The sequence below is a fragment of the Loxodonta africana genome, chromosome 22 (genome assembly GCF_030014295.1).
Source record: "Loxodonta africana isolate mLoxAfr1 chromosome 22, mLoxAfr1.hap2, whole genome shotgun sequence".
NCBI classification, from domain to species: domain Eukaryota; kingdom Metazoa; phylum Chordata; class Mammalia; order Proboscidea; family Elephantidae; genus Loxodonta; species Loxodonta africana.
Window position 1 is genome coordinate 52,083,563 of NC_087363.1, and position 13,869 is coordinate 52,097,431.

Genomic DNA, 13,869 nt, shown 5'->3' on the forward strand with positions numbered 1-13,869 from the left:
TATCTCTTTTGCACTTTGTATGGTAAGGCAAATCCTGATTAGAGGACATCAGGGTCTAATTCAAACCTTTGTAACAGGATTCAATGCCCTCCTTTGCTGCCCATTGCCAAGACTCACAATTAGCTACTGAGGGAGAAGATGATTCCTCTGTACTGGTGATGGAAGCTGGTAAACCAGGGCTTTATATAATCCTGTTTACCCAAAATGTCACAGGTGTCTCATTTACCAGCAGTTCCTCTTCTCAGCCTCTCGCTCCACATGAAGCGAATGCCTAATCCCCCTGGAGTCAGTGAATGCAGACACCACATCTGGCATGGAGAGTTGGTATGTGCTGTGTCAGAGATGGAGGAGGCACCTTGTGAAAACTGGTCCCCAAGAAGCAGTGTATCCAACTTGCACTCTGGTCCCACACACTGATGATGCATACCACACTTCCAGCCACACACTTACTCCATGGGGGCTGACCAGTGCTATCAGGAAAAATAGTCTCAACACAGCTGAGGTAGAGACACCCAGTCATTTCTGCATCTTACTGAGGAACTGTATATACTCTAAGAATGTTAAAACACTTTGGGAATTGAGAGATATCATCAAGCGTTTCCCCCATGAGTTTGCTGAAACTTTAATCTGTGCGATTTTTATAAATTTCTTGCAAATAAAATTTACCATGATCAAATAAATTTTGGAAATACTAATTTTAGAAATTAGTAAGTTTCTTTACTTCAGGACTTCTGAGAGTCTTTTGATTGATAATGTGCCTTGTGAAACTCCTAGAAGTGAGATAAAGCAGTACTTCTTACATAGTTGATCATGGAAGATTCCTGCTGGTGGATCATTTCCTGGGTGTAATATTCCATAGATCACATTATTGGGAATTTTAAATAAAGCTAGTCAAATCAAATATATGAATATCTAATCTTTCTCTTTCTGTCTCTTACTATTTTAGAATATTGAGCCCCAAAGAGAGGAAGGGATCTATATAACCTTTCTCAATAAGGTGGAGACGGTTCGGAAACAGATATTCTCGTGATTAATATTGTGCTAAAATATCATAATGGATTACAATTTAATGAAATATTTGAAAAAGATTTGTTGCTGTCATAGACCAAACTGTATCAGCTTTCTAAATGTAGGGCATTTGATTTGGATTGAATTATTTTCTGCAAGGATAACTGAGCTGTTTTCATTTATCCAGCGTCTCTCACATCATGGCTTCTGGGCTCAGGCACAGTGTTTAAGCATTCAGCTGCTAACCAAAAGGTGGGCAGTTCAAATTCACAAGCCACTCCTTAAAAACCCTATGGGGGCAGTTCTACTCTGTCCTATAGGGTCTCTATGAGTCGAAATTGACTCAATGGGCAACGGGTTTGGTTTTGGTTATACGTTGATCTACCAAGGTCTTTAGGAATTGTCTAAAAATAGTGGAACAAATGACATAGGTCAGATGGTGCAAAAACATAATAAACCCATGCTCATGTGGTGTTTTTAACTCTATATAGCAAGTTTGCACATTGTGTGCAATTATATTCTCACAACCTTATAGATAGGACACTGGAGATAAAACAAAGTTGCTTTTCTTTTTTAATATTAAATACTTGTTTTAAAGTCAACACGACCTAGAGAAGGCAAAGATAGAGCTATAAGCTCGTATACCCTAATGCTTGATTTTAAGCTTTTACTACAAATGTGCCCTTCTTACGTAGGTGTTGTTGAACTGTTCTTTTATGATTCTCTGTGAAAAACAAAAAGGAATTCTGTTGTCAAATAAAATTGAGAAATGATGCATATTATGTGATGTACGTCCCACAAGAATCTCAATCAGTGTCTAGTACAATACTGAAGGCTCTGAGAGATGTCACACAATAAAGAAATATAATTAAATTTATTTAACCCTGTTTGTTTTTAAAAATGAAAGGCAAACCCTATTCTGTGTAACAACAACAACAAAAAAGACCCGTTGCCATTGAGTCAATTCCAACTCGTAGAGACCCTACAGGACAGAGTAGAACTGCCCCATAGGGCTTCCAAGGAGTGGCTGGTGGATTTAAACTGCCGAACTTCTGGTTATCAGCCGTGGCTCTTAACCACTGCGCCACCAGGTTCCGTGTGTACCACTTGATATCAATTCATTGGACAGAGAATATTTTGGAGTATAGCAGAGAGAAAGAAAGCACATCATGTTTGCTGAGTACCTACCATATCCTAGGTAGCTTACATGCTTTGGCTCTCTTAATGATCGTAACAAGCTTGTGCGATAGGTATCAGTGTGCTTCTTTTGTAACAGTCTAGCACAGAGAGGTTAATTTCACAGTTCAGTATCATCCAGCTGGAAAATGATGGAGCTGCAATTTGATCTCACTTTTTCCTGGCTCTAAGGAGTGGCTATTTTTTCTGCTTCTCTCCAGGCATTCTAAAAACTCCCTCCAAGTCACTTCAAAGCCAATTTTTCAGCAGAACTTCTCCATCTCTCCAATTATTCTTGATACCCAAACTCATTTTTATACTGGTCTTTTAACTTTCTCTTGCTTCTTCACACATTCTTAAGGGCCCAGTTATCACTTTTTATCTATTGCCATTAGTTTTGATTTTAAGATTCCTCATATCTAAATCATGGAGAATTCATGAGCAATCACCAGTAACAATTACTATTATAAATGCCTCCCCATCTTTAAAGGAATGTAGATGCTCATATATACACATAAAGAGAAAAAGAAAAAGAAACCCTGAACCACCATCCAAGGATAACACTGGTAGAAATGTAGTTTCTTTTAGTTTAAGAATTACTATGTGCATTACAACATCTTATATTTAAGCATCTCATGAAACAGGCTGTATAAATAATATATAATAGATCTTTGATCCAAGTTTCTCTCTGCCCTTTTATTACTACAAAGATGTGCTATTTTCAAATAAAATAATCAAACGAATGAGGCAGTACAGAACTGGCAATGATGTATGTTTAAATACACATGTATGTCACATATATACATATATATGTATGCATATATAGTTGTATACATATGAATATTTGTACTATATTTATGTATACCTTTGTGTGTGTGTGTGTGTGTGTGAAGGGGCCCTGGTGGTGCAGTGGTTAATGCTTGTTTGCTAACCAAAAGGTCGATGGTTCGATTCCACCAGCCACTCCATGGGAGAAAGATGTGGCAGTCTGCCTCTGTAAAGATTACAGCCTTAGGAACCCTATGGGGCAACTCTACCCTGTCTTATCTGGTCGTTATGAGCTGGAATTGACTCAGTGGCAATGGGTGTGTGTGTGTGTGTGTGTGTGTGTGTACAGTTTTGAGTTATTTTTACATGAGCAAGTTAGTAAAGGGAGCTTTCTTCTCAAACTGTCTGGATTTTAGTTATGATTCTCCATTCACCGCTTGAGCTTGAGCAAGCTTTTAAAATTACAATTATTTGTTCCTTATTTTTCCTATTGCTGCTGTAACTAACTTAGTGGAGTAAAACCACTATAGTTTAGAATTCTGATGGTCAAATGTATGAAATGTGCCTCGATGGGCTAAAATCAAGACCTTGGCTGTGCTGTCTTGTTTCCACAGTCTATAGGGAAGAATTGGTTCCTTGCCTTTTCTGGAATTTAGAGGTTGCCTGTGTTCTTTGGTAGCCCCTTCCATCTTCAAAGCCAGCAATGACTTTCTCATAGCACATCAGTGTCATACTGACTCTTCTTTCTACTTTTAAGGACCTTGTGATTATATTGGAAAACCCTGGTGGCATAGTGGTTAAGAGCTACAGTTGCTAGCCAAAGTGTTGGCAGTTTAAATCCACCAGGCACTCCTTGGAAACTCTGTGGGGCCATTCTCCTCTGTCCTGTAGGGTCACTATGAATCAGAATCGACTTGACGGCAACAGGTTTTGTTTTGTTTTGTTTTTTGGTGATTATACTGGAATCACATGGATAATCCAGGATATTCCCCCCATTTAAAGATCCTTGACTTAGTCACATCTGCAAAGTCACATTTGCCATATAAGGTAACATATTCACAGGTTCCGGGAATTAGGACATGACACACTTCGGGGGCCATTATTTTGCCTGACATACACACTGTGCTCAGATGCTCTATTATCTAGATAATGGAGCCCACAGAACAGAATTCATGTTTAAGAAAACTGAAGCAACTGAGACAATATCTAATATATAGTTAATGAAAAAAAAGAGATGTTATTAAATATGTTCTTTTGCTTTTTGTGACAAAGCTATGTGATATTTTCGAAGCTACTTTTAATGTGTGGTTGGAACCAGAGCAAAGTGGGTAAATGAAAAGCGTATCCTTCTAATCATGGATCTCCAGGACAGTTTATCTTTCTGAAAACAGAAAGGAGAATTTTTCTTTACCTCTTTTAGGGTCTGCAAATCAATTTCACCTCACAATGCCAATGAAGTTAATTAGTAATAGTTTTCTGGAAGATTATGTTAGGAATGGATTCTGAGGGTCATCAGGAAAAAGTGTCTTGGGCATATGAAGGTCAAATTAGGCATGTTGGATCTTGCCATCTTTATTCCACTGGGTTTTAAAAAAAGAGTAGGTGGGTGTGAGATTAAAAGAAAAAGAGATATTACAATTAAGACTTAATGAAAGCTTGCTGATTTCCCATTATTTTCTGTGTTGCAAGAATGATTATAAAACCTGTCTACCTCAAACACGGTTTGAGGAAAAAGTACCACAGCAAAAGCTCTCTGTTAAGTTCTATGAAGACAAAAATATTTATAAAATATATAAGTACTGATCATTGACTCATTAATTCATTAATGTTTGAAATAAAACAATTTTGTTAGATATTTATTATAATTTCCACCCCTTCCTCACTTATTGACCTGCTTAGGTTCCAAAGACCAGGTTGTTATGTGAAAACCACTGTTATGTGAAAATGGAGGATGACTACATCAGAACTGCCAAATTACATCATTACATAACTGCCAAATTACATCATTGCAAAACTGCCAAATTATGTCATTATGTAACTGTCAAACCACTGAGTATCATGGCCCAGCCAAGCTGACACATAACTTTAACTATCACAACCAGCATTATTCTTGCCTGGCAATTCAGCATTGCCAGATATACGTCATTAATGTGCAAAATAGTCTGGTAGTTGATTTTTTACTATTGTCATAAATATTAAATGTCAGATAATGAGATAGTCTATAAATTTCATTTAATGAGTGTCTACCACATGCAAGGCACTGCGTTAGGCACTGAAGATACAATGATCAAGCAAAAACAGCATGACCCCTACACTCATATAACATCCAGTATATTGGGAATGATAGGAATTAAAAAATAACACAACTAAATGAAGAAGCTATAGCTGTGTTACATGCTAGGGAAGAGTGCTATTGGTGCAATAGAAGAATATAAGAGGGGAGTTTTACTTAATCAGAATGAATAGCATTTAACTAAGTTAAAAGGTCAAGAAGAGAGGGGTGAGGGCAAAAAAATTCCAGGAAGAGGAAATAGCATGTGCAAAGTCCATGTGGTGAGATGGGGCTCAGCTTGTGGGTAGAAGAAAATAAAGTTCTTTTGGGCCGGAACACATAATACCAAGCATAGAGTGGTGACAGATGAGCTGACGGAGATCATTAAACGGAAAGTAAGTAATAGAAAATGATAAGGCAGAAAATTCTGGAGAAGAGTGGAAAAGCATGCTGTGGGTGAAGAGTGTTTATCTGATAAAGGGAGTTTCACTGATGGAGGGATCTTTCCCTACAGTTCCTTGGTTCCTGCAGACCAGACCTTATGCTGCTACTTCACCGCTGTTGTCCTCCTGAGGCTCCTGTCCCATGCCATGAGAGACACCACACGTGGAGTGGAGGTCATGGAGTCCCTGTTCCCACTGTCGAGTCACCAGTGCTGGTGGAGAAGACACATTTCTCACAACTCAAGTCAGAACTCTAAGAGCACTTTCCCAGGGAATCGTGGTTACAAAATAATGGGATATCAGCAAGCTTTTATTAAGTCTTAATTGTAAGAAAATATATTTTATTTTCTGTTGTTGTTGAGAATATACACAGCAGAACATACACCAAATTCAATAGTTTCTACATGTACAACTCAGTGACACTGGGTACACTACTCAAGTTGTACCACTATTCTCACCATTTTCTTCCTGAATTGTTCCTCCCCCATTAACATAAACTCCCCGCCCCTGAAGTTTTCTATTTAATCTTTCGAGTTCCTGTTGTCAGTTTGATCCCACATAGTTCTTAAAAGAGCATGATGCTCTTTGAAGACATTCTTCACTAGTTTAACTAAAGTTTTTTTGGTTTTATTTTTTGGTTTTAAGAAGACTCAGAGGGTATTTTTGGTTTAAGGTTTAAAGATTATCCCAGGGTAATAGTTTTGGGAGTTCATGATTCCATTTTATGTATGAGTACTTGCGTACCACTAAATGCTTCATTGTAGACCTATTATGAGGTAAATAGGCTTTTGTTGGCTGTAGAGAGAACCTACTCACCACTTGCAGAAATATTCCTATGAAAAAAATGAGTATTGCGTCTCAACAAGCAAATGACATATATCCTAGAATAACACAATTTATTCATAAACTAATGAATTTCTGTACCTTGAAGAGTCATCCATCATTCTGTCTGGAGACAGCAGTTTGGGAACAGCTAGAATGATCTCCTACGAAGAACTCTCCCAGCTCCATAATTGTAGGGGTGCTGAATGCCAAGATAATGTAGGTGGGTCAACAGGGTAAAGAGGACCCATTTAGGGGAATAAATTAAGCGTTGATCCTGGTGATGAAGATGCCTAAATCAATTTACTACCTGTATTAACTTGTCTTTTGGACAAAGGGGCAATAGTGCTGGGATTTTGTTGGCCTTGAATGAAAAGCCCAGTTTCTTTAATTGTCACAAAGTCAATAGAGTTGTCTTAGAATTTTTTTTCAGAAAATAATTTGTATGGAGTCACTTGTCATGATATCTTAAAATGTTTATTCATCAGTTTGTCTGGGATGCACTAATAAATGATTCATGTTGATATTTGTTTCTGCTTATTGCAGGAAATTGTTTTTATAAATTTTAGGAAAAAAAATTTTGCAGAGAAACTACTGTCATTGTTATGTTGTGAGGTGCTATCAAGTCGATTTCCCACTCATAGTGACCCTATATGACAGAGTAGAACTGTCCTATAGGGTTTTTTAAGTTGTAATTACAGGACCAGATTCTCCTGCAGTGCCTCTGGGTGGTTTGAACCTCCAACCTTTCAGTTAGCAACCACACTCTTAACCCATTGCTCACCCAGGGCTCCTTGGGGAAATCACAGTTCCCTATTCTTGTATTTAGGATCTTTTGGTTATAAAATAGATGCTAGCATATATTAAAAAACAAAGCCACACTTTCCTTCTTTTCCTCCCTGCCCTCTTTGTACATTTCTGAAGATACTACTATGTGCCCAGCATAGTAGTAAGCGCTGAAGTCAAAGCCTTATTTAGTTCACCATTATGTGAGGAAGCAGAAAAGTAAAGCAAGAGTTGGAAAGCAAACCAGCAGCCGTCGAGCGGATTCTTACTCATGGCAAGTCCATGTGTTGCAAAGTACAACTGCCCTATAGGGTTTTCTTGGTTGTAATTTTTATGGGAGAATATTGCCAGGCCTTTCTTCTGTGGCACCACTGGGTTGGTTCAAACTGCCAACCTTTAGCTTAGTAGTCAGGTGCAAACCATTTGCACCACCGAGGGACCTTGCACCATTCAGGGGTCCCAAATGCTATTATAGAGGTATGTGCAGGGGGTTTAAGGGACTGTGAGATTCCAGTGTTCTGTCTGACCAGGAGGGTAGGGCACCAGGGGAGGGTGAGGCACCATGAAAAGTCCCTGTAGCAAAAGTGGCTGACACTGAGCTGGGGACTGAAGGTGCAGTTCCCCAGGCAGTCAAAGGAAATAGGTGTTTCCATGAAGAAAGAACAGAAAAAAGCAAAAGGTCTAAAGGCACAACAGAAAAGTGCCAGGGAACAGCAAGTCATCTGATTAACCTAAGCTTACTAATCCAGATTTTGATAAATCTTTTTTTTTTTCTGGAATGAAGTTAAAGAAAGAAAGAAAAATAAAAAACAAACAAAACAAACAAGGAAACAAATGAACAAAAACATCTATAGATCTTCTATTGATCTCTTCTGTACCTGAGCAATCTTTCTGTTATAAATTCGTCAGTAACCAATCTTAATTGACCAACATATTCTCGGAATGGTGTTTTCTGGTTAATTTTTATTTAACCTAACAGAAGAAAAATTTGATACTCATAAAGTAGGTTACTTCAAAAGTCACCTCAGAGGTCAGGGATCACTACTATCCATTAATGAAAAAACTTGGATCTCTGGGAAAACCTAGAGCTCCTTGACCCTACATCCAGTGATCTATCACTTTGATATCTCCACTCAGATGTTTCATAGCTATCTCTAACTTAACATGCCCCCAAGAATAAAAGAAATCTTGATTACTACCTATGATGATTAATTTTATGTGTCAACTTGGCTAGACTGAAGTGTCCAGTTATTTAGTCAACCACTGATTTAGTTGTTGCTTTTTGTAAAGGTATTTTGTACATGTGGTTAATGTCTACAATCAATTGAATTCAAGTAAAGGAGGTAACTTTCAATAATGTGGGTGGGCCTCTTCCAATCAGTTGAAAGCCTTAAGAGCAAAAGCCGAAGTTTCCCCAAAACCAAAAAAACTAAACCCACTGCCATCAAGTCAATTCTGACTCATAGCAACCCTACAGGACAGAGTGGAACTGCCCCACAAGGTTTCCAAGCAGCGCCTGGAGGATTCAAACTGCTGACCTTTTGGTTAGCAGCCATAGCACTTAACCACTACACCACCAGGGTTTCCCAGAGAAAAAGAAATTCTGCCTCAAGACAGCAGCATTAATTCCTGACCAAGTTTCCAGCTGTCTCCTGTCCTACAGTTTTCAGACTTGCCAGCTGTCACAATTATGTGAGCCAATTCCATAAAAATAAGTCTTAAAATATATATATACACATACACACACCGATATAAACATACACATAAACCAAACCAAACCTGTTGCCGTCGAGGCAATTCCAACTCATAGCCACCCAATAGGACAGAGTAGAACGCCCATAGAGTTTTCCAGGAACAGCTGGTGGATTCAAACTGCCGACGCTTTGGTTAGCAGCTAAGCGCCACCAGGAATCCTTACATATACATATATGTATATGTGTGTGTGTATTTTCTATTGTTTCTGTTTCTCTTGGAAACCTTGACAAATACACCACTCTATCTTCTGTATTTTCAGATGTGATCCTTCCCTAGTCTTTACCATCTAATAAAACAAGCTACCTAAATAAATTTAAAAGACAAAACAAACAAACAAAAAAGACAGCGCTCATTCTCATTGTATTCAATCAATTGGTAACTCTTGGCAAGTCTACTGGTACCCATCACCATCCTAGCCTAAGTCACCATTATCTATTATAGGGACAGCTGTTAAAATCTGTTTCCACTCTTGACTCCTGGAAATTCATTTATCACACAGCAGCCAGGTGATCTTAAAATATAAGTGATATTTAAAACCTAAAATCAAATTCCTTCTCATGACCTGCAAGATCCAAGATAATCAATCCGGTTCCAGGTTACTGCTGCAAATTCATGTCACATTCCCTTTCTGGCTCTACTATCCATCAGCATGGGGCTTCCTGGAGTAACTAGAACATACCAAGCTTCCTCCCTCCTCAAGGCCTAGGCAGATTCTTCTTTTTTTTTTTTTTTCTGTCTGGAGTACTCTTCCCCCCATTCTTTACATGTCCAGCTCCTTTTCTTTTTCAGGTCTCAGGGTAAATATTTCCTTCTCTGAGAAGACTTATGGGACTACTCCATCCGACGGTCCTCTGTTTTATTCTTTACCACAGGACCTTCCTTATTTGCTCTTAGCACTACTCACAACTTCTATTTGTTATTGGTTACTTGGTTGGTTGGTTTCTTACCTGTTCCTACCTTAGTAGATTGTTTTTCCCCTTCGTAAGTTTTTTGCAGGGTGAAGCACAATTTATAGAACATGTTAAACAATTACTAAACACTTTCTTAAATAAATCAATGAATTATAAATGTGGATCTGTTTGATGAGTAGTTGCAATAATTCTGACCCCAATGTAACCAGAAGGATACCTTTTCAGAAAGTAAATAAATTCCTGATAATTATAAATATGTATTTTCATTTTTAAATTTTCTTATAATTAAAAGCACATAGTTCATGATTATAAGGTAATATGCTTTGAATAACAATGACAATATCTATTACTCAGCTTTCAAAGACCTGCAGCAAAATTAGGAATTAACATTATTAAAATGAAACAAAAAGAAGCTACTCACACAGCCTAATTTGAAAGCCATGATTGGCCTTCCCCAGTACAAACTCACCCTTCGTCAAAAATAAGTGCAAAGACAGTCTTAGCCAAAGTGTACCTTACAATTTTTTTTTAACACGTCACAATTTATAGACCCCCTTTCTGGCTTTTATTTCACTTCTTCTTTAGAACCACCCCATGGAATGCATGGGGAAGATACTTTATTTTCATTTTACTGATAAAGAAACTGAAGCTCAGAACAAATAATGATCTTGCTTAAGATCATCCAATTAGGAAATAGGTGGGGCTAGAATGCAGTTGGTTTATTTGTTAGTCCATTGGTCTTTCCCCCATAAAACATTGTCTTCTAAGTACATTGCTTTTTGTATAACAGAGGGCAAACGTCAAATGTCTAAAGGGGCCACACAACTGAGTAAATAGATTATGGAAGCTGGGAGGGAAGTGTGTTGAAGGAAGAGTACCTCATCTAAACGTGCTTCATCTAAAAGTTTAATACCTCAGTAGGTTAGGGCTATATACGAAGGCAGCCCAGAACTACTCAAGGAAAGCTGGATTCACAGAAAATTTTATGGCTTCTAAACACAGGCAACTATTTACATCTTTAAAAGAAATAGATACTGATGCCATCTAACCTGTATGTAGCTGGATTTGACCCTTGGTTTGAAAGTTTAAGCCAAAACCTTCTGCCATCGAGTCCATTCCAACTCATAGCGACCCTGTAGGGCAGAGTAGAACTGCCCCATAGGGTTTCCAAGGCTGTAATATTTACTGAAGCAGACTGCCACATCTTTCTCCCATGGAGCGGCTGGCAGGTTTGAACCACTGATCTTTTGGGTAGCAACCTAGCGCTTAACCACTGCACTTCTCTAATGCCAAGGAACTATCTTTTTTTTTTTTTTAATTCCCTGAAATTTTCAATAAATTTATCAGGTATTCTGAGCTTTTGGGAACAAAGCTGACTGAATCTTATAATATGGCCTAAAGAAGTAGCATCTAAAAAAAAGTAAGTCATAAGTTTCTGTTATATCTGCCATCTAAAAATACCCTTCTGGTTGAATATATGGATTTAATATCACAGCATGACAAGATAACTACATTTCATTATAGTGTATGGTCAAGTACATAGACTTTAGTTAATTTAGCTGCAGGAAAAATAATTACAACTTAGACCATGGAATGATCCATATGGCATTTTGACACCATGGGTGTTGCTCCCAGGCTTGGCCATACATTCTATGATACTCATGTTTTTACAATCTTTTGAGGATTTAGAGGAGGAGGAAGAAGCTCTTGTATCATTACATGGTATTTTCTATTAATAAAATTGCTCTTAAAATTTGTTTTAACTTTAATGTATTTATAAAAACTTAAGACATTTTATATGCAGACAGATTTGCATGAATTACACACCATATCGAATTAGCTAATATTTTAACACCGAACCTTTACTAAGAGATACCTATCTCAAGGTAAACATTGTAGGTGTTGTAGGGATGATAATGAGATTCTATCAAACAATTTATGCATACCCAGACCTTCATTTTGGTTGTCTGTTAATTCGAAGTGTATTTGTTGGGTAAATATTGGCTGCCAGGCAAGGCAGTCTCTTTTAAAGAGAGTGAGACAGGGCCTAAATAATATAATATACTGTAAAGTAACATAATGTAACAAGAATTGATAAAAGGTACTGGAAGCTTTCTGATGAAGAATATTAAATTTAAAGGAAAACCCAACATCCTAATTGTTATCAACAGGTATGAAGTGAATATTACTTTTTCTCCTGTTATTGATGATAAGAAGTCGTAGCTTCTTCAAATCAACTTTAATTAGTTACAGTTCATTCTTCAACTATCATTTGGCTGAAAACGGAACATGATTCCAAACATTGCTCAAAATAACTTGGCCACGTTCTTGCAGTTAGGAGCCTCCTTTAGAAACGTCTAAGGATGTGCTCTCTTAAGAGTTTGGAAGAATGAAAACAGCTCAGTGTGAGTTTGCAGCTATAAATGCAATAGTAATTTAGGATGACAACACTTTCATTTTTAAACAGATAAGGAAAATGATCTTTAGAAGGCCAGTAATATATGCAATTATGCTTTGCTGTCAACAAAAATAGGCTGAAATTAATCTCCTCAACTTTGGTTTGGAAGATTTTATAACTACTGCACTTAAAGGTAATAAGAGTTGCCAAAACAAATTATAGTTACTATCTAAAGTCCTTGAGCACGCCCGAGGTTTGTTATGGGTATATATCACCTGAGGATCGAATTCTGTCGGTATGACACTGACTTCATAAGCTTAAAATTCAATCATGAAGAGATGCAGATTACCTCATATTTGAGTTAAATTATTTAGTCCACCAAAGGCTATAAAGAAATCACCTAAATTTCCACTATCTCAAAATTATTACCTTTCAAACTTCCTAATTACTGTTTTCCTCCAGGCATGGTCCTTGGCCTCAGTTACTAATGCATGATTTTTCAAAGTGCCATTGCAAAAAGTCAATACACTTCTGGGAAAAAAAAATAATAATAACCATAATAAAAATTATTAGAAATTAGGTAGTGCTTTTCATCTTTGAAGTGATTTGCACACATTAATTAATCATTGACCAAGAATAGAACCCTACCCAATACAGCATTCAGCTCCAGAAATAACTTGACAAAACTGCTAATATTTCAACCCAGCATTCTTGGATTGGACGTTGATTGAGAAGTACAAAATCAACAGAGCTAAAGAGTTTATTACTTCAGGATTTCTTTTTTTCTCTTTTTGGGCTGCAGCTTACTAATCATTTATAAAGAGTCATCAAGTTTGCTTTTCTCCTGAGAATATCCTGAACAAGATAAATATTTTCTAAAGTGGATCAGTGGTAGGATTCTTGCCATGGGGAGAGCCCTGGGTTTGATTCCGGCCAACGCAGCTTAAGCACAGTCTGACAGTGGAGGCTTGTTTGCTGCTGTGATGCTGAACAATGTTTCAGTGGAGCTTCTAGACCAAGAGAGACTAGGAAGAAAGGCCTGTCAAACTACTTACAAAGAATCAGCCAGTGAAAATCCTATGGGTTACAGTGGTCCAGTATCATTGCACATGTGGCCACCATGAGTCGGGGGTTAACCGCAGTAACAACAACAGCTACAAGGTATGCCTAACCAGATTTTAATGTGTATGCTTTTAAAAACAAGAAGATAATTTAGCATTTCTGATGTTTTCTCCAAAAGTGGTATATCTCAATAATTTTATGTTTATTGTATTTGTTCCAAGAATATATTATTTATCCATCCAAATTTGGAATTTTTGTTAGCTTAAATTTGAATCAGGCTTATAAGAGAAAATTATTTATTTTCCTAAGGAAACTAAGGGAAAACAAATTGCCCCAATACTTTGCTGTGAAAAATAGTCCAGAGAGCAAAGATGTGCTGTAAGCATTGCTCTCTCTAACCAGGACTGTACCAAACACTGTGAAAAACAGAAATATTAAAAAATGATGGTAGAGACAAATTGGCCTTTT